General features: G+C 39.9%; 1 protein-coding gene across 1 annotated transcript in view; it reads right to left on the reverse strand.

Moving 5' to 3' along the window:
• mef2cb (myocyte enhancer factor 2cb) overlaps positions 1-7002 on the reverse strand; it is a 98738-nt gene extending 91736 nt beyond the window's left edge. Inside the window, exon 1 of the mRNA XM_082966193.1 lies at positions 6751-7002. The gene's annotated coding sequence lies outside the window, so the exon portion shown is untranslated. The remainder of the gene's footprint in view (positions 1-6750) is intronic.
• Between the last annotated feature and the right edge of the window lie 15868 nt (positions 7003-22870).

The raw sequence follows: 22870 nt of genomic DNA on the forward strand, positions 1-22870 counted from the left end.
TTTGACATTGGCTTGATTTTACATGATGAGGCCAAATGCAATGTAGTGACCTACAGCCCAACTTCACACAGTGTGTGTGTGTGTGTGTGTGTGTGTGTGTGTGTGTGTGTGTGTGTGTGTGTGTGTGTGTGTGTGTGTGTGTGTGTGTGTGAGTGAGTGCTTATGCCTGTGTGTGTGTGTGTGTGTGTGTGTGTGTGTGTGTGTGTGTGTGTGTGTGTGTGTGTGTGTGTGTGTGTGTGTGTGTGTGTGTGTGTGTGTGTGTGTGTGTGTGTGCGCGTGTCACTGCGTACCACACTACAATCTTCGTTACTGTGCTTAAACAGTAGTGGAAGTGCCAGAGATCTCTAGATCACTCCACCATATGTACTGGCTATTGATCTCATGGATACACCAGTACAATACTCACTGCACAGTGCACAGGAGAATATTCAGAGACAAAGATATACACTGCAGGATCTTTCTCTTCCCCTCTTCTGCAGTATTTGTGTAAGTGATCCAAAGCATTACATTACATATAATTTTGTCTGCCTTATTAATAAAGCCCATAATGAAACTCTGAAGGCAATATCATTAGTAATTACAGTTGTAGAATGATACCACTGTACAGTATAATTAGAAAAGCAACGGCAAGAAAGCCACTTTTTAATTAACAGATTCCAATATGCCCTTATGCAAGACAATTGTGTTTAATATATATTTCTGTACACAATGAAAATAGTTTCCCACATTTCCAGGGTGAGATTCTGACAACATCGTGCAACCAAGTGCATTTGCATGTGGTGAATTATGAAAAGGTTGTGTAGCGCTCACTGTATACACAGTAGGAATTGAAAAGTCAAGTATCAGCCAAATATCTAAATATATTTTGGTTTGGGTTTTGCCCCTCTCTACAGGAAGTGAGAAATGGTTCAGTACTACTAATGGTTCAGAACTACCAATGGTTCAGTGATACTAATGGTTCAGTACGGCCTAGTGGTTTTCCAGTCACCCTCTCTGGCCCGAGCCACTGAATTCACCCATAAAAGCAGTGTAACGTTAGCAGGAGACACATGGTGATTATACCGACCTGTATAACCCCCAGACCGACAGGCCAATACAGGGCTCAACCAGCATTACTATCTTTCTTTTACTGTCCGACCCCCTCACTATTCCCCCCCACCAGCAGTGGATCAAGAGCACTGTAAAATATTCCTCCATACAATACAGACATCCAGTCTTTTCACTATTCATTGTGGCAGTATTTTATTTCCCCCATAAAGTCCTAAAGAGCGTTCATTTAGCTAGAGGCAATTTTCTGGGTGAGGCATGTATAATAAAAAAATGTTGTAGGCCAAAAGCTACAATACCAAGACGTAAAGCACATACAGTGGTAACATGTTCACAATTGTACTTCTCAATGCTAAAAGCTTATAAGATGTCTAATTCATTTGATATAGTCGACTGACTATCATAACTGCACGGGAAGGTTTTCCACAACTTTTGCTTGACGATTGGTGAATTGGTGGTCAAATCGTTACAGAGCTTTGCCACGTGAGAGATACTTTTGGTAACTTGCATGTTGTCTTGTTCAAACAGCGTCCGAACACTACACCTCTGATACATTATGGATGAGGCACAAGCAGCAGGACAAGCTCTCCCTTTATTCTGCCTGACACTTCTGTTACCCCACAGGAAAAGGCCCACGGTCGTGTGACTGTGTTCGCTGGCTGAACTACTGCTATAGGTACTGAAGGGTGAGGCCACCATTGGGGACGGGTTGGGTCCTCAACTTGAGATAACCACCACCTACCCTGCTCTGCCAAACTGTTCAATACTAAACATACGCCACAAGACTTGGGCTGGTGATTATATAGATGCACTGATTAATTATTCTAATAATGATAAGATAATCATATGGGTTTTCCCAGGGTTTGATGTTCAAAGCTCAAAGTATTGTTATACCCTCCACTGTATGTTGAGTTATTATGCAGTTATAGGTGCTGTCTATAGGGGAGCCATAGACCCTTGTCAAAGCTGATTCAATTGGCTTAGCAAATGAGCTATGCGTGGCATTGGCCAGAGAAACTTATGATGACTCATTGTTCAACTATCTAACAAGAAACTACAAATCAAATTATCCCACACAGTTTTCTTGTTAATGAAAGGTTTACATGGCATTGCTACATCTTTGTTTCAATGGATTGTAAAATATTAAGAATACATTCCTTTGTAGATAGCATCACACAGCCTCATTAATAGTGCTGAATATTTAATCGATACATGAAGAGTTTTAATATTCACATAAACTTCCATTTGCTGTAGCCCCTCAAGCTGCTAAAATTACAAATGCTGACAGGGACAGTCGTCTCTGCTTCCTAAACTCCTCTTTTCTTCTCTTCAGAGAACGCAGGATTGCTGTGGTTTCACTCTACATTTCAGTCTTTCACTCAAAGTTCCCTTTGTCTCCAGATTACTTCATGTGAGAAAAAAGAATAGCTTCTCCCTCGCTAATGATTTTTCCTCCTTTTGAATGGCTGGAAAGTAATTCACTCCTAACTGCTCAGAAACGGGCATAGTTATTTTATTGTTTCAGCCCCTCTATAACAGAGCCTGTATAGTGGGGATGCCAACGTAACATTTTCTTTCTCCAGTGGAGGGGTGCCAACCAGTGTTTCCTGAGGCTGAGCAGAGGCTGTACCTGACAGATGTTGTGTGTTACCTTGTGGCAGTGGAAAGATCACACACGTGATCTGACATTTCAGCAGTCATGGTCATAATGTGAATATTTCAACGATCAAGGTAGAGTATTGTCATTGTTGACATAAATCCTACTGCCGTAAGGTAAATCATATTTAAGAATCTGACATGATCATCATTTGTAGTTTGAGCTGTAATTATACAGCATATACAAGAAGTTTACACAGTCTGAGTGCTCTTCACCAGCTGCTGAATTCATTTATATTATAAAATGATATATTTGCCCCTGAAGTATACATGCAATTAGGCATGCTGCACACACACACACACACACACACACACACACACACACACACACACACACACACACACACACTCACACACACTTGTGTACAGTACATGCATACACTTACATAACACAAGTGCACACCTTGCTTTAGCACCATAAGAGCTGGTATAATGGGCAGAAGAAGAGTGGTGTAACAGAATTGGTTGATAGGTTAGGGGGTGTACAGTATGTGTGTGAGTGGGGATGGGTCCTGTGGCGATATCGCCCTACTCTTTTGGCACGCTACAGGGGGAAAGAAATCCAATCATAAATTATTCAAATGAGAACTGAGAGTCCAGGCCACTTGCGTGACAAGGATGTCCTTCCACCTAGGTCTTGTTCAGCCTGGGCCCCAGGACCTCTCAATACTGTACCCAGACCTGATCTAGGGTCAGTCCATACGCAAGGCTTTGGGCCTTTCAGAGACCTGCATGGCTTGTAAACCACCAGGTTAAAGTGGTACAGCTGTTTGTGCATCAGTAAGGCTGGGGCCTAAAATGAGGGCATGAGGTCTGGGGACGGGAGAATAGAACTGATCATTCCCATGACAACCATTACACAGCACAACTACTTACAGCAGCGGTGACCTCCACCCATTTTCCTGACTACTTAACATCACTCGGCAGAACTATGCAGCATGTATCTCCCACATACAGCAACTGACGCTGATAACATCTAGCTGTGAAGCAAAGCAAATGGAAGTCGATGTGCTTTAATGTGAAACGCAGACCTAACATGATCCAGTAGGCCCGGCGACCCCCGGCAAAGGAAGACACAGTGTGGCAGACGTGAGGCGGCGTCTAAATCTCTCTGTGCCTCCAGCGTCACACTTATTCTTATTCAGACGCCATCAGACAGGAGGCAAGCCACTGAGATTAGCTGCAGATCAAAAGACTTGCTGCCTCGCGTAGTGCGAGCACCATTAATGTTTTGTAGATTTAGGCAGCCCCAGTGCACTGGCACTCTATAGGGGCGGCAGAGAAACCGAGCGGCGTACTGTACAAACGGCACCGACACTGCTCAGGGGGGTAGACTTAGACTGGAAAGGTATTTTTCATAAACGAGGCCTGACTGCCGCTGGGACGTGGAAATTTGAAATGAAATAATAAAGCGAGTAGAAGAGAAAGGAAAAAAATACTAGGCCCGTTACTGCAAGCAATTACAGTGGAACAAAGATACTTGTCCTTTCTATGCCTTTGCGATGAAACTGCTTCCATGTGTATAATACGTCTTGGTTAAGTGATAATGTATTTTGAATATGAAATGCACTTTCTACGATAACATGGCTTGTGTATCCAAAGATCATGGCGTCTGGATCAACAATATCCAGCATAACCATGACAACTACTGCAAAGCCATATAACAAGAGCAATTAAAACACAACAGTAGCTATGGACGCCTATAGATCCTGCTTTCTCCGCAATCTATTTTCTACGTAAGGCTTAATGTAAATCCAAACAAGCATATCAATTGCACCAGACTTATAAAATGACCAGTATAATGTGCTCAAGTCTAATCTCTGTAATCAAGGTAGCCAAGTTTAGATACAAACAAAGACCTAAACACATGGTTATCTTTTTTCTGTGATTGTCAGGTGTACTACTGACCCCACAATAAACATAATTTGTAGTTACTGATAGAAGGTCAATTTGGAGTGGATCAAGACTGTGAGAAGGTTCCAAGAGGATGGGTAGGTACAGAAAAGCGACACAGGAAATGGTACAGGGTGGTAGAGAAGCGACAAGATGGAGGTGGTGGTTGGAGGTTCAAAGGGAGAGAGATGCCTGCATAAGAGAGCTCGCCACCCTGCAGAGAGGGTTTCCTCAACTCCGCTTCCGATCAAAGCGGTGGAATTTGGTGGTAAAAAGTTTGTAAGTGAAGAGAGATTTTTGTAAACTGGTTTGAAGAGATGTCTCCTCTCTTCAGGGTTAATGTTAAGAGGAAAAAAGGTTGTGCCTCACAATGTATGCCTGAACCTACTACTAAGCTATATGAAATTGTTTTAAGAAGGTCATACCAATGATAATTTTTTTAATTTGATTTAGAATTTTAAGATCCCTTGAAGTATCAAAAAAATATATGAAAAAAGTATTTGATAGAAAATCATCTGTACCAACTTCAGACGAGTCCCAAACATTTTTGGGGGATCGTAGAGCAAAACGGAGAACACCACATCGTGTTCATGAGAGTCTCATATTTCCATAGAGGGAGAGTCTCATCTTTCCATAGTTTGTAGGCAAAACCGTTCAGACACTGAAGACAGTTTTGTGAGAAGACCGATTTTCAGGATGTCTCATGGTCTGACAAACACAGCTCTAGCTCTGTCACCTTTCACTGCCGATGCGGAAATGCGATGTCCTAAAACAGTTGATTGATGCAAAAGAAAACAGATATGTCTAGCTTAAACTGACAGATTTTTGTGGGGATTTTTATATTATGCTAATTCGATTTCCGTGGGGGCACGGACATCGACTCTAGGTTAATACACTATATGACTCTGGGTTAACCCAATCATCTTTGTGGGAGAAATAAGAATGGTACAATGTATACCATTATACAAATGTGCATTTGTTCATTTGCAGTAATTGTGTTATTATTATTATTATTGTTATTATGGATATTATTAAATTGTTATAATAGATATTACTGTTACTGAATTGCCTGCTGATGGGCCATCAACAGTTGTATTTAAACTGGTTGCTAAGTTAGGCTCCCAGAAAATTCTGGGAGCCTAATCATGCCCAATCGGCATACAAAAATGACTTCCTTAAATCAAATGTCCGAAGAAAAAGTTTAACAAAGCCATTCAGCATCCATAAAAATCTAACTAAACTTTTGTTTGGATATGGAATTCTTCCTGGTTGTTTTAGGACGTTTGCCTGCTATTGAGTGCATTTGTCTACCCCTGCCTTCAGAGAGGCAGTTGGTTCAATATCAACTCCCTTCAGTTGGTGTAATATGACACATTTCCTCTTTGTTTCACAGTTCAGCGTGTAATATCTTACTTAGTGTTAATCTGTGTGACAAAAATGGATATTGAAGTCTGCAGCAGCCATTTAGGTAGCTACCTTGCAGGTGTAAGCCATTTGTAAGGAAAACAGCATGTTGAAGCCAGGCACACGAGTATTTCAGATTGCGCAGTGAGGTGTTATTAGCAATTAACCTGAGGAAGATCAATAACCCAAACTGACTGAAGAATTAAAACAAAAAAAACAACACAGTATTATTAAGTTCTTCTTTAGATAGTCAAACCTTTTCTCATGCCTTAGAGAAGTAAAAAGTAGACATATGTAGCTACAGGAGCCTCGATTGGCCATTCACTCGCACAGAAGTGATTGGCAACAGCTGTTTGTGACTGCCCGATCTCCAACTTCAGCATAGCTCAACCCTTAAGATTTTCCATCCACTTGGTTCTCTGTCACGCACTAAGTGTAAGTACCTAAGGTAAAACAACCTAGCGTCAATTATCTGCCCTTGTCTGTCCATATGGGTTTGATAACACAACAAAATTATTGTTTCACTTTTCAATAAAGTCAAAATGAATAATTTACTAACAATATGCGAATACTATATTACAAGAGAGTTAGTTGTTTGACACATTTATGGCTGGTGGCTTGGAACATGCCATCATCCACTCTATGGCAAAAAGAGTACCACTGCCAGAACCTGATTTTTTCACAAGTAGAAAGTTACAGTACACCATGGAGAGGGAAAGGGAAAGGTGGGATTGTGCTCTGTAAACTCACCCGTGCCGTTCTTTGCTTCTCCAGGAAGTATCACCCTACAGCACCAATTGAAGGCTAGCTCAATCAAACAGTCACAAGTGGGAAAAAAATAGATAAATGTTAGAGATAAAAGTAAAAGAAGAGTAAAAAGTTAACTGAAAAACAAAACAAAAAATGTCCTGCATGTATAAAAGCCAGACCAGCTGGCTTTGAACAGAAACCCCAGTTTTGGGTTGTGTTTTGCCTCCGATCTCTTTCTACACTGAACTCAGGAGTTGTTCTGGCCAACCACCCACCCCCACCCCAAGTCCCCCTCTCCCCTCCAGCCAGTCCACCTGCCTCAGTCACTCCTGAGTATATTTAGCCCTCTGAGGGATCAGTGACACCCAGACCTTTGTCAGCGGTGGCATATATTTGCTAGATTATTGCCCCCAAAATAATATTGCCGTCCAATAAGGGGCACAAAAAATAAAACAAATTACAGTCTTCTATTTTTTTAAATAACCACAATATACAGGAAATAGTTAAATTAATACCTGATAAAATCATCCAAAGCAGCAAGAAGAAAGTTTAAGAAATGAAATTTGCCTTAGTATCAACTAAATAATCACAAAAAAAGAGTTCAGAAGAGGAACTTATTTTTACGTGGTTATTTTCCAGTGATGAAATATTACAATCTCAAAATCTAACAATATTGAATGGTACTCCTATATTATTTCATGCTTCCACTGAAATCAATAAAACTGATGTACAGATGGATAATATTACATGAGCGGTGATATGTTGTAAATATTAGTGAAATATGGATGAATATTTTTCCTGAACAGAAAGGGGGACACTGTTATTAAAGATTGGGTTGAAGCACTGGCGTCCTCTGATGTTTAGGGAATCACGCTGTTGTCTTTGTGCAAACACATTAGTATTGATCTGATTCTGTTATATTGTTTACATGATTCTGGACAATGGAAATTCACTAATCTGTTTTTTTAAGTGAGGGGATCTCTTTGTCTACAATCTTTATACTAATGTATGATACAGTCCATATGAGTCCAGAACAATACCACTACAGGATGTTGAATCATCACAGGAATTAAACAATATTATTTACAAACTTTTACAAGCTTTTCTGTGTTCAAGAGTGTATGCTCTTTCCATTGGTCTGCAAGGCAAAGCATACTCCCAGAGAGTACAAAACACACGCATGCCTGTACGCACGCAAACACTAACTGGTGTCCTGCCGTCTTGGTTTTGGCTGGGGCTCCCCCCCGCCGTGATTGGGCCAGGCTTTGGAGGCCTGATCCTGAGCTCTCTCCCCTGTCTCTCTCCCCACAGGAGTCTGCTCCAATGAGGGGAGACCGAGCCCCGGAGCCTGGCTGTCTGTCTGTTGGTCTGGGCAAGGTGGAGGAGGAGGAAGAGGGATTGGCACTCTATGGCAGTTTTGCCTGGTACAGTGTACAGTGCTGGATCGCAGGAGCTAGTAGGGCTACCAGCAAACGTACTGTCCCTCTTAAACAAAGACGTGTCTGGCCTGTCTGAAGACTCTGTCTGTCCACACCATGGCCCTCTGTGTGAGAATGTGTTTCTTTGAGTATTTTGTGTTTTATAGTGTGTGTGTGTGTGTGTGTGTGTGTGTGTGTTTAAGTTATACTATCCTTGTGGGGACCAGAAGTCCTCCCAAGGATCGTAATACAAGGAACATTCTGACAAGCAGGGACATTTCGCCAGTCCCCACAAGGAAAAGGCTATTTTAGGCTTAGCGGTTAGGTTTAGTGTTACAGTTAGGGTTAGAATTAGAATTAGGGTTAGGGGTTAGGTTTAGGAGTTACATGTAGGGTTAGGGGTTTGGGTTTAAGTTAGGGTTAAGGTGAGGGAAACTAGGATTTTGAGTGGGAATCAATTGTTTGGTTCCCACAAGGATAGTGTGTGTGTATGTATGTATGTATGTATGTATGTATGTATGTATGTATGTATGTATGTATGTATGTATGTATGTGTGTGTGTGTGTGTGTGTGTGTGTGTGTGTGTGTGTGTGTGTGTGTGTGTGTGTGTGTGTGTGTGTGTGTGTGTGTGTGTGTGTGTGTGTGTGTGTGTGTGTGTGTGTGTGTGTGTGTGTGACAGAGGGTGTGGCTGGATGTCCGTGCCACTACTCTAGAGACTGCAGGCTGCGCCAGAGGTGGAACACAAAGCGTTCTGTCGAAGACAAGGTGACAGAAGATCGATAGGAAACTCGGCATGGCGCCTCCCCTGAAAAGTCCTTTCACCGTTTTCTTTCTCTTTTTTTCTGTTGCTTTATCGTTAAATCATCAACAGCAAATTAAAGTAATTATGAACAATAATAATGAAACCACTGACAGATTTGTGGAAGGCCGGCTGGATTTATACATGTTTTTATAACATCACTACCACTGTTGGCCAGCCGGGCTGAGAGCTACTGATGAAAAACACAAAGCCACCGCTGATCCCCCCCCTGTCTTTCACACACACTGTACATACACAGATGTGTCTGCACATCTGCGTATGTACAGTGTGTGTGAAAGACAGGGGGGGATCAGCGGTGGCGGTGTGTTTTTCCTGCGTTTGTGCGCTGTGTGGCGTGAGCTGACTTCAGCGTGTCTTCTCAGCCCTCTGCTTCACACAAAGTCTCTCTGTGTGTGTTCGGCCCTGGAGACAGAGGGCAGACCGCGGCTCACAATCACCACCTAGCACATACCTCTTCCCCGCAGGCAGCCCCAACATCCCGGCCCGGCTCAACATGGACCAACCAGACCCCTCCTCATAAGACCTATTCTGATGAGCACTGTTGGTTTTCTAAGAAGGCCCCTGTGACATTGGCTGATGAAACACAGCACAGGAAAAGCAAAATAACTATATATATATATATATATATATATATATATATATATATATATATATATATATATATAGTTAGAGAGAGAGAGAGAGAGAGAGAGAGAGAGAGAGAGAGAGAGAGACAGAGAGAGAGAGAGAGACATAGAGAGAGAGACATAGAGAGAGAGAGAGAGACATAGAGAGAGAGAGAGAGACATAGAGAGAGAGAGAGAGACATAGAGAGAGAGTGAGAGACATAGAGAGAGAGTGAGAGACATAGAGAGAGAGTGAGAGAAAGAGAAAGAAAGAAAGAAAAAAGAACGAAAAGGAAGAAAGACATGAAGTGGGAGGGCACAAGGGAGTGTGCACACCTCAGTCCAAAAACAATATTTTGACTGAAACTTTATCCCTTCCATTTGGCTCTTTTGAAAGATGGATTATGACTGGTGCCATGGCTAACTCTTTATTCAGCACCTACAGTACACACGACATGAAGCGAATGTTATGGGTTTCTTTTGCCTGTTGAACTTGCGGTAGAAGTGTGAGACTGATGCTAAATTGAGTATGCTGACTAATAAAATGTACCCATTTTAAAGTTGTAAAAATACTGCAGCAAAGAATACAACATTTCTAATTGTTTTAATAACGATTAATATTTAGTTGTTAAATATAAAAAATATATATGTAAAATAAAATAGACATTCAGGCATCAAAATGTATGTTTTCTACAGTTCAAGGTTGTTGGTGGTCACTCTGAAGGGCTTTCCCCCTCTCTCGATCTCCAGAACCCTCTTTCTTCCTCTCCTATATTCTCTACCCCATTTTTCTTAGTGTGAGCTCTTATTTTCTAATTGTCCAAGAGGCCCTCTGCCTCAGGCAGGGGGGAAGAAGGAGGATCCATATTGCCCCTGTTTATTACTACGGCAAATTCTAACATTAACTTTTGTAAATCTAGAGTGTGTTTGAAATGTAGGGATAATCCCAGTTCTCTGATAATATGAGCCAGATGTATGACATTGGGATATGCTAATCGGGGAAGAACCAATCACAAAACATCTGTTGGAGAAAGACAGGTTGAGTGGCAAGTGAGGTGAGTCCATCCCCTACTTATAAGGCGCCACTGCCCGCCCTCTGGTTATTCTCGAACATGCTTCTCTTCCTTGCGTTCCCACAAGCAGGGAAATGCGGTGATACATCTCACTCATATTATCAGAGAATCGGTGTTACGGCAGTAACACTAAGTTCTCTTTTAAATACTTGCTTCAATGTATCACATTGCCATATGGCCAAGTACCATATCGCAGACATGCTCTCCGAAGTCAGGGCAATCCCAACATAAGCAACTCTCACTGGCTTCGACATTGAGGCCAGTATGCAACAACCAAGGTGCAGGGACATCTAGTCATTAAAAAACTCATAAATGTATGCGGGGAGGCCCAACATGTCGCATCGCAACTCTCTTGTAAAGAGATGAAGTGCCCAAAAGGTAGCCACACCTCTGATGGAGTGAGCCCTCAGGCCATCCAAGGGCTGTAACCCCTGCTATTATAAACCAATATAAAAGCCTCCACTATCCATCAGGAGAGTCATTGACGAGGGAAGGGCATACCCTTGCAGGGAGGCGCTCAAGAAACAAAGAGTTGGTAGCGCTTGCGTAAAGCTCTTGTTTGATCCAAATAAATGTGGAACAATGGAGACGCTGTTCTTCCGTAGTAGTAAAGGGCGGCATAGGGCCAAGTGGTTAGAGCATTGGGCCAGTAGCCGAAAGGTTGCTAGATTGAATCCCTGACCTGACAAGGTAAGATAAATCTGTCGTTCTGCCTCTGATCAACGCAGTTAACCCACTGTTCCTAGGCCTTCATTGTAAATAAGAATTTGTTCTTAACTGACTTGCCTAGTTAAATAAAGGTAAAACAAAGAAAAGGGGGCTGTGGTGGTCATGACATTTTGTCAGCCAGTTATTCTCATGCAAAATACTGATGGTCTCACGGCAATTGACCGTTAATTAACATTAACACGTTTAGCATGAATATTAACACGTTTAGCATGCCACTGATGCACACCTTTGGACATTTACATTTGAAAAAATCGAACAAATAAATGTAATATAGACAATCACAATAAATTCATTATTTATTTTGGTCAGGTCTAAAGAAACATTATGATATGAAGAAAATCTATTTCAGAAAAACATAATATGAGTTGGCCTACTGTATGTTATCTGACTATGCTCCATTCTATAGGCTGCAGGCTTATTCTGTTAGTTGGCAAGATATATTCATAAGTCCCTTGCCATTATTTAATGTTATAAACTGTGTGGTTCCAGCCCTGAATGCTGATTGGCTGACAGCCATATATATCATACTGTATACCACGGTATGCCCCCAAAAATGTTTTTACTGCTCTAATTATGTTGGTAACCAGTTTATAATAGCAATAAGCCACCTCAGGAGTTTGTGGTATATGGCCAATATACCACGGCTAAGGGCTGTGTCCAGGCACTCCGCAATGCTTCGTGCATAAGAACAGCCCTTAGCTGTGGTATATTGGCCATATACCACACCCCCTCGTGCCTTATTGCTTAATTATAAAATTTCATAGTAAGAGGAATATAATGTAACTTAGCTGAATAAAATAGAAGGGATATTTTCCCATTACGGCGCGAGTGCGCATATGAAGTGGCTATGTTGAGCGTAGAAGTGATAATTTGTGATCCGTTTCAGGAAACTAGGCACTGCTTCACAGGAGAGCCGTTTGAATGTAAACGTAAAAAAAATAAATCAAAATGCGTTTTTTGGCAGAAATTCCTTCTCGAACATGTGCCTTAATAACAAACGTGTATGCCATCTGTAAATATGAATACATTTTTTTTAATTATGAGCCTAGTTGGTTTAGGCACAGAAAAAGTCAGCAACCTTTCCGCTAGCCATGATTGTCTGAGATAATGAGTGAGCTGGACATGTCGAGAGATGAGTTCGGATTGGTCTGCCATATAGCTTGCTTCTGTCTACTTGTGCTGGTCAGTATGTCTAGGTAGTCCTTTCTAATGCTGCTTTAAAAATGTTTTATCTCGTAGAAAAACTACATAAGTGTTGCTCTCCACTTTCTCGAGGACCGAGTTTTGAAATCAGTGGAATTCTAATATGATAGCTAAGGAGATGGAAAAAACACGTCTTCCTTCAAACTAAAGGCAACCATGGCATCCGATAGGAGACACGTCCATCCATGATGTATAGGGGTAAGAAAGTCTAACTACCTACATTTTCAGATATTACACATTTCTAATTTTGACAGAAAGTGGTTTCATTTCTATTTAAAGTCAACTGTTAGCTAGCTAACATTAGCTGGCTGGCTCGCTAACTAATGTTATGTGTATGATCTTATTATTTGTATCTCAGAGCCATTTGCTGGGCTAGTTATAGCCTAATGTTAGCTAGCAAACATTGAACCTGGTAGGTTAGTGACCTGCAGATTCATGCAGGGTAGTAACATCATGAGTTGGAATTATGGTTCATTGTTTATCTAGCTAGCTAGCTACATGTCTTAACAAAGGACTCCACCATGCAAGTAACCATGTCAGATGTGTTCGTAAATTCAATCTGGCCATACCTCTAAATCTAGCATATTGGACCTATTTCAAACAAGCCCAATATGCTAGATTTAGAAGTATTTGGCAACTGTTATTTGCCTCAGGCTGCACAGCTATTCTCTCATCAAGTGATCATATTTTCACCCATTAGACTATTTTCAATTTAATCTTGTATTTACTAATATGTAAATTAGTTTCAATTCAGAATGGTCCATTATCAAATGGGCAAGATGAGGGGCAGGGAAAAAAATACATGTCATCTGTATGCACTCCAACCGGTCCGTTTTTCAATGATACAGGTTAGGTTACTTCGGTTTTACAGCTGAGCATGTGGATAATACGAGCAATATGAGAAATAAGTGTAAGAACACTTATTTCACTCCATGCATCAATGAGGAGCATGCTCTCGCAACGCGACAGGTGATATACCGCCCGAACTCTGTATGTCATGGGCTCTCCAACCCTGTTCCTGCAGCTACCCAATGGTTAATTTGGGAAACCAAGTGAAATCTGTTAGGGAACTTCAATAGTAACATGTTTATGCAACAAAACATATTTAAAATAAAGAAGCGAGAGGAGGAGATGGAAACGCATGGTGGTGAGATATTATGTATAGCTAAAGGTAAGGTGTCACCCAATTATGAAAATAGAAAAATGTCCCTATTACTAGGCTATTCAAAATCAAATGCAAATTGGCTCACAAGCAAACAGGCAAGGGAATAAAACAAATATTGCTAGAACCTATTTCTTCAATTCTAAATATCAGACATTTGAAAGCTCTAGTTTTGACCTTCATAATACCTCTGATGGCAGTAACTTTACAAGCACTATGGTCAATTTAGACTGAGAATAGTATCTAGTTATGGTGAAATAAGGGGTAAAATAAGTATAGCCAGTTATAATTGTAACGCTTTAGCAGATTATAAAAAAAGAAGATCAGTCTTTACATTGCTAAAAGAAAAGGAATATAACATATACTGTTTACAGGAAACTCACTCTACATCCTTAGATGAAGTTGCGTGGAAAAAGGAATGGGGTGGTGAAATAATTTTCTGTCATGGACAAAGGAACTCAAAGGGTGTGATGATATTAATTAACAAAAATGTTGATCTGAATGTGCAAATAGTCAGGAATGATTCGCAAGGAAGGTGGATCCTTTTGAATATGAAAGTGGACGATAAATACATTTGGCTCATTAATCTATTTGGTCCAAATCAGGATGATCCACACTTCTTCGGAAACATTTATACCAATTTATTGAAGTTACAGGCAACAAATGATCTAATCATTATGGTAAGAGACTATAACACAGTGTTAAGTACCTCAATGGATCGTAAAGGTAATCACTCTACAAACTATTATCACAGTGCCCTTAAGGAAATCACACATATTATGAACACATTAGAAATAGTGGATATTTGGAGACTAAAAAACCCGACCTAGTGAGATATACATGGAGGAGACTTAATCAAGCTAGTAGTCTTGACTACTTTCTTGTCTCTTTCTCTCTTGCATCAAAGGTTAAAAAAGTCTTAATAGGAGACAGAACGTGATCGGATCATCATCTAATTGGCATTCACATAACTCTTCTAGATTTTCCACGTGGACGGGGTTATTGGAAATTTAAGCAAAGTCTACTGGAGGACAAAATAATTTATAACAGAATTTTTCCAGTATAGTATAGGTTCAGCAAATCCCCTTATTGTTTTAGATACCTTTAAATGTAACTTCAGGGGTCATTCAATTCAATATTCATCAATAATAAAAAAGCAGTTTCTGGCTAAAGAGACAAGACTAACAAGAGAAATCCATGAACTAATAGTACAGGTAGATAGCAATAAAAATGATACTACAGAGATACAAAATAAGTTAGAGGAAAAACAAAAAGAACTTCAAGAACTTACTCAAGAACGATCTAATGTAATGTATTACAAAAATAAAGCAAACTGTATGGAATATGGAGAAAAATGCACAAAATTCTTCCTGAATCTCCAATACAGGAACGCTAACAAAAATAATTTGCAGAAACTCGTTACTGAAGATGGAGTCATCTATGATTCTCTGAATGATATTTTAAAAGAGAAGCTAATTATTTTATGCAGACGTTCTCTTTTCCGTCTCATCCTTTCCCACTGAATGAAGATTATGGTAAGGAATTCTTTCCAAATAATATAAAATATTGAAAATTAACAAATGTACAGAACGATTAGTGCAAAGGCGAAATTACAGAGGAATAACTTTTTGAGGCAATTAAATCCTTTCAGTCTGGAAAAACCCCAGGGCTTGATGGCATACAGGTAGAGATATATCAAGTATTTTTTTATATACTAAAAGCTCCATTGTTAGATTGTGATAACTACTCCTATAGCAATGGTAGTCTGTCAGGTACTCAACAAGAAGGTCTGATTTCTGTATTATTAAAATGAGAAAATAAAGATCCAGTCTATCTAAAAAACTGGAGGGCCCTTACACGTCAATGTTGTGATGCAAAAATACTAGCAAAATGCATTGCACTCAGAATTAAAAAAGGTTTTACCAGGAATTGTTCATCCTGATCAGACAGGTTTTTTACATGGACGATACATTGGAGATAATATACGACATCATTAAACATATAAGATGCCAGGAATAGTATTTATAGCAGATTTTGAAAAGACATTTGATAAAGTAAGCCTGGATTTGATTTATAAATGCCTGAATTTTTTCAATTTCAGTAATTCTCTTATATAATGGGTAAAAATAATGTATAGCAACCCCAGGTGTAAAACAGTAAATAACGGATACATCTCAGAGAGTTTTGAATTGTCAAGAGGAGTTAAACAAGGGTGTCTGCTGTCACCATATCTATTCGCTATGGCCATCGAAATGCTATCTATTAAAATCAAATCCAATAACAACATTAGAGGATTAGAAATCCAAGGCTTAAAAACAAAGGTGTCCATCTATGCCGATAACTCAAGTTTTATATTAAGTCCGCAAGCTGTAAGATCTAGATAACTTTTCTGTACTCTCTGGACTAAAACCTAATTATGATAAGTGTTCAATATTACGGATTGGATCCTTAGAAAATACAACTTTTACATTACCCTGCAGTTTACCTATAAAATGGGCTGATGGTGAAGTAGACATACTCGGTATTCATATCACAAAAGACATAAATAAACTCTTCACAATGAATTTCAAAAGAAAACTTGTAAAAATAGACAAGATCCTGCAACCTGTCTATTTATGGAAAAATTGCCCTGATTAACTCCTTAGTCATATCTCAGTTTACTCACTTACTTATGGCGCTGCCTACTCCTGATGATTTGTTTTTCAAATCAAATGAGCAAAAAATGTCGCTTTATCTGGGACGCTAAACCAGACAAAATAAATCATGCCTATCTATATAATGAATATGAATTGGGTGGGTTGAGAGTATTAAATATAAAAGCACTACACCTCTCTCTAAAAGCTTCACTCATTCAAAAGTTCTATTTGAACCCTAAATTCTCAAGTAGATTACAAAGAAAAGCTCATCCATTGTTTAAAAATGGCCTTTTTGCATTTGTGCAAATTTCCATGTCTCATTTTCAATTAATTGAAAATGATACTTTTTCAAGGTATCTCTATTTTTCAAACAAGCATTGCAGAGCTGGCTACAATTTCAATTTCATCCCCCTGAGAAGATAGAACAAATATTACAACAAATATTATGGCTGAACTCAAATGTGCTGGTTGATAAAATACCTGTATTTATGGGAAAGATTATTGAAAAGGGTATTTTGTTCTTAAATTATATTGTAAATTGGAATGGTAGAGTTATGTTCTTTATGGAGTTATCAGAATTTTACGGAATGGTCTGCTCAATCCAAGAGTACAACCAATTGATTACAACATTACCCCAAAAATGGAGGAGGCAGGTGGCAGTGGGAGGAGGCAGGGAACTGGTCTGTCTGCCCAATATAAAGGATCAAAACTGGCGGAGGAAAAAAAATAAAAAAATAGCATAAATAGGAAAGTATACCAGTTTCATTTGAGGACCAGGATGTTGACAACTGTGCCATACAGATTGCAAAATAGTTGGGAAGAGATTTTTTATGTACCGATTCCATTGTACAGGGTGTATGAGTTGATATATAAAACAACGCAAGATTCAAGACTTCGTGCTTTTCAGCTAAAATTAGTATATAGAATTCTTGCCACCAACAAAATGTTGAATATTTGGGGCATAAAATCATCAAAGCTCTGCAGATTTTGTTGTGAGGATACAGAATCAATAAACCATTTATTTTGGTATTGCCCTCAGGTAGCCTGTTTCTGGTCTCAGGTTCAGGAATGGCTGAAAATGCATAGCATTGATCTAAAATTGACCTTAGAAATAGTACTGTTCGGAGATCTGGAGAGACCGGGTCAGTCAATTACTAATATACTAATACTCTTAGTAAAAGTATTTACCTTCAACTCGCAATCTGTGGATTCTATTCGATTAGATAGGTTGAAATTGTACGTTGAACATCACAGCATAGTTGAAAGATATGCGTTGCGTAGAAACCCGAAGTGGGTGGCCAGCAGAGAAAGATGAGATGGGCTGAGGGAAGCTGAGGCTTAGTATGTGGAATTGGAGACAAGTGGGAGTGGAGTTGCTGTGTGGGAAATAGAATGATGGTCAAAGATAAAAGTAAAAAAAAAAAAAAAAAAATAATAATTATAATTGTAAAAAAAAATCTAAATAAAGCATTATAAAATGTAGTATTTTTGCCATGTAGTGTATATCCTCTCCAAGCTTTCCAGCGGCTCAAAAGGCTGCTGTGAAAGGTCTCAAGCACAATAGACAGGTCCCAAGATGAGGCTAAAGGCTTGGAGACTAGGAGTAAGCGACATGCTCCCTTCATAAAGCGTCATAACAGAGGATTTCCCTATTATGTTAATGTTGAAGCTTATATGACAGGCAGAGATAGAGGCTAAAAAGGACGTTAACCTGTTAGGGCTAGGGGGCAGCATTTGCACGTCTGGATAAAAAAAATGTACCCGATTTAATCTGGTTACTAATCCTACCCAGTAACTAGAATATGCATATACTTATTATATATGGATAGAAAACACTCTAAAGTTTCTAAAACTGTTTGAATGGTGTCTGTGAGTATAACAGAACTCATTTGGCAGGCAAAACCCTGAGACATTTTCTGACAGGAAGTGGATACCTGATGTGTTGTATTGACTTTAAACCTATCCCATTGAAAAACACAGGGGCTGAGGAATATTTTGGCACTTCCTATTGCTTCCACTAGATGTCACCAGCCTTTACAAAGTGTTTTGAGTCTTCTGGAGGGAGATCTGACCGAACAAGAGCCATGGAACGATGATGTCCCATTAGACACCTGGCGCGCGAGTTCATGTTGGGTACCCTCGTTCCAATATGTTATAAAAGAGTATGCATTCGTCCACCTTGAATATTATTCATGTTCTGGTTAAAAAAGGCCCTAATGATTTATGCTATACAATGTTTGACATGTTTGAACGAACGGAAATATATTTTTTCCCCTCGTTCATGACGAGAAGTCCGGCTGGCTTAGATCATGTGCTAACAAGACGGAGATTTTTGGACATAAATGATTAGCTTTTTTGAACAAAACTACATTCGTTATGGACCTGTGATACCTGGAAGTGACATCTGATGAAGAGAATCAAAGGTAATGGATTATTTACATAGTATTTTCGATTTTAGATCTCCCCAACATGACGTCTAGTCTGTATCGCAACGCGTATTTTTCTGGGCGCAGTGCTCAGATTATTGCAAAGTGTGATTTCCCAGTAAGGTTATTTTTAAATCTGGCAAGTTGATTGCGTTCAAGAGATGTAAATCTATAATTCTTTAAATGACAATATAATATTTTACCAATGTTTTCTAATTTTAATTATTTAATTTGTGACGCTGACTTGACTGCCGGTTATTGGAGGGAAACGATTTCCTCAACATCAATGCCATAGTAAAACGCTGTTTTTGGATATAAATATGAACTTGATAGAACTAAAAATGCATGCATTGTCTAACATAATGTCCTAGGAGTGTCATCTGATGGAGATTGTAAAAGGTTAGTGCATCATTTTAGCTGGTTTTATGGTTTTGGTGACCCTGTCTTTGACTTGACAAAACATTACACACAACTCTTGTAAATGTACTGTCCTAACATACTCTAAATTTATGCTTTCGCCGTAAAACCTTTTTGAAATCGTAAAACGTGGTTAGATTAAGGAGATGTTTATCTTTCAAATGGTGTAAAATAGTTGTATTTTTGAAAAATTTGAATTTTGACATTTATTTGGATTCAAATTTGCCGCTCTTGAAATGCACCTGCTGTTGATGGAGTGCACCACGGGTGGCACGCTAGCGTCCCACCTAGCCCATAGAGGTTAAAGGCCCAGTTATTTTCCTGTGTTTTATATACACTTAGTGCCCAGGTTATTAGGTACACCACCCTGTTCATGAAAATGGTTAGCTCCAATAGGAGACACGTCCATTCATTATGTATATGGGTAAGAAACGTGGCTTGCTATATAAATCAGGCAGACAGGCATCGAGGCATTTCGTTACTGTTAGATTGAATATTAGAATGGGCAAAACGGGTGACCTAAGCAACTTTTAGTGTGTCATAATCATCTGTGCCATGCGCCGGTTCCAGTATCTCAGAAACGGACGGCCTCCTGGGCTTTTCACGCATGACAGTGTGTAGGGTTTACCAAGAATAGTGCGACAAACTAAAAATATCCAGTCAGCGGCAGTCCTGTGGGCGAAAACAGCTTGTTGATGAGAGGTTGAAGGAGAATGGCAAGAATTGTGCAAGCTAACAGGCTGGACACAAACAGGCAAATAACGGCGCAGTACAACAGTGGTGTGCAGAACCTTTTGGACCCTTGATACCAATTGACCCTTGATACCAATTGAACCACATGTCTATGACTCTAAGAATTCAGGCTGTTCTGGAAGCAAAAAGGTGTCCGACCCAGTACTCGATGGGAGTACCCAATAAACTGTCCGCTGAGTGTATATTTCCACACTATGAGGTTGGAATAATACTATGAAATTCTGAAAATTATAATAATTCATTTTAGTGCTAGAGCTGTTTGAAAATACATAAAATGTCAGCCTGCTTTGGTGGGATGGAGTTTTGGCCTTCTATGGTGATGTCACCATGCGGTAAATCATTTAATAGACTAATAAGAAAGAGAGTTCGAAATCTCTCTGCCAATAACAGCTAATTTTCCATTTTCCCCTCCCCACTCAGACCACTCTTGCATGAGAAATTGCTCTTTCCTCTTTCCTTTGTACATTTTAATTTAAAACAATCTCTGGACTTTCTGATGGGCCGCCCCCAGGTGGTGAAGGTAGGAAACAACATCTCCACTTCGCTGAACCTCAACACTGGGGTTCCACAAGGGTGTGTTCCCAGCCCTCTCTTGTACTCCCTGTTAACCCACGACTGTGTGGCCATGCACGCCTCCAACTCAATCATTAAGTTTACAGACGACACACGAGTAGTGGGCCTGATCACCAACAACGACGAGACAGCCTACAGGGAGGAGGTGAGGGCACTCGGAGTGTGGTGTCAGGAAATCAACCTCTCACTCAACGTCAACGAAACAAAGGAGATAATTGTGGACTTCAGAAAACAGCAGATGGTGCACCGCCTATCCACATCGAAGGGACAGCAGTGGAGAAAGTGGAAAGTTTTAAGTTCCTGGGCGTATACATTGGCTTGTCACTCAAAACCCTGACAAACCTTTACAGATGCACAATCGAGAGCATCCTGTCGGGCTGTATCACAGCCTGGTACGGCAACTGCCCTGCCCTCAACCGCAAGGCTCTCCAGAGGGTGGTGCGGGCTGCACAACGCATCACTGGGGGAAAACTACCTGCCCTCCATGACACCTACAGCACCCGATGTCACAGGAAGACCAAAATGATAATCAAGGACATTAACAACCCGAACCACTGCCTGTTCACACTGCTGTCATCCAGAAGGCGAGATCAGTACAGGTGCATCAAAGCTGGGACCGAGAGATTGAAAAACAGCTTCTATCTCAAGGCCATCAGAATGCTAAACAGCAATCACTAACTCAGTGAGGCTGCTGCCTACATTGAGACCCAATCACTGGACATTTTAATAAATGGATTACCAGTCATTTTAAACAATGCCACTTTAATAATATTTACATATCTTACATTACTCATATCACATGTATATACTGTATTTTATACCATCTACTGCACCTTGCCTATGCCGCTCGGCTATTACTCATCCATATACAGTGCCTTGTAAAAGTATTCATCCCCTTTGGCATATTTACTATTTTGTTGCATTACAACCTGTAATATACATTTATTTTTATTTGGATTTCATATAATGGACATACACAAAATAATCCAAATTGGTGAAGTGAATTGTTTTTTTTTTTCAAAAAATGAAAAAATAAAAATATAATGAAAAGTGGTGCATGCATATGTATACACCCCCTTTGCTATGAAGCCCCTTAATAAAATCTGGTGCAACCAATTACCTTCATAAGTCACATAATTAGTTAACCTGTTAGGGCTAGGGGGCAGTATTTACACGGCCGGATAAAAAACATACCATATTTAACCTGTTAGGGCTAGGGGGCAGTATTGACACGGCCGGATAAGAAACGTACCCGATTTAATCTGGTTACTACTCCTGCCCAGTAACTAGAATATGCATATAATTATTGGCTTTGGATAGAAAACACCCTAAAGTTTCTAAAACTGTTTGAATGGTGTCTGTGAGTATAACAGAACTCATATGGCAGGCAAAAACCTGAGAAGATTTCATGCAGGAAGTGGCCTGTCTGACAAGGTGTCGTTCTTCTTGTCTCTGTTTATTGAAGAGTGAGGATCTTAGCTGTCCCGTGACACTTCCTACGGCTGCCATAGGTTCTCAGAAGGCGGCAAAAAGCGGAATCGTGGCTTTGCAGGCTCTGGCTGAAACAAAGTAGCGCGTTTGGGTAGTGGCTGGTTACAGTACTGTGAGACTCAGGCTCGTGCCCGCGTCGACCGAAAGGTTTGTTTTCTTTCCTCTGTTTAGCTAAATGGACATTCCCGGTCAGAATATTATCGCTTTTTTACAAGAAAAATGGCATAAAAATGGATTTTAAACAGCGGTTGACATGCTTCGAAGTACGGTAATGGAATATTTAGATTTTTTTTGTCACGAATTGCGCCATGCGCGCGACCCTTCTTTACCATTCGGATAGTGTCTGGGACGCACGAACAAAACGCCGCTATTCGGATATAACGATGGATTATTTTGGACCAAACCAACATTTGTTATTGAAGTAGCAGTCCTGGGAGTGCATTCTGACGAAGACAACAAAAGGTAATCAAACTTTTATAATAGTAAATCTGATATTGGTGAGTACCAAACTTGCCGGGTGTCTAAATAGCTAGCCCGTGATGCCTGGGCTATGTACTTAGAATATTGCAAAATGTGCTTTCACCAAAAAGCTATTTTAAAATCGGACATATCGAGTGAATAGAGGAGTTCTGTATCTATAATTCTTAAAATAATTGTTATGCTTTTTGTGAACGTTTATCGTGAGTAATTTAGTAAATTCCCCGGAAGTTTGCGGGGGGTATGCTAGTTCTGAACGTCACATGCTAATGTAAAAAGCTGTTTTTTGATATAAATATGAACTTGATTGAACAAAACATGCATGTATTGTATAACA

The sequence above is a fragment of the Salmo salar genome, chromosome 20 (genome assembly GCF_965601325.2).
Source record: "Salmo salar chromosome 20, fSalSal1, whole genome shotgun sequence".
Lineage (NCBI taxonomy): Eukaryota > Metazoa > Chordata > Actinopteri > Salmoniformes > Salmonidae > Salmo > Salmo salar.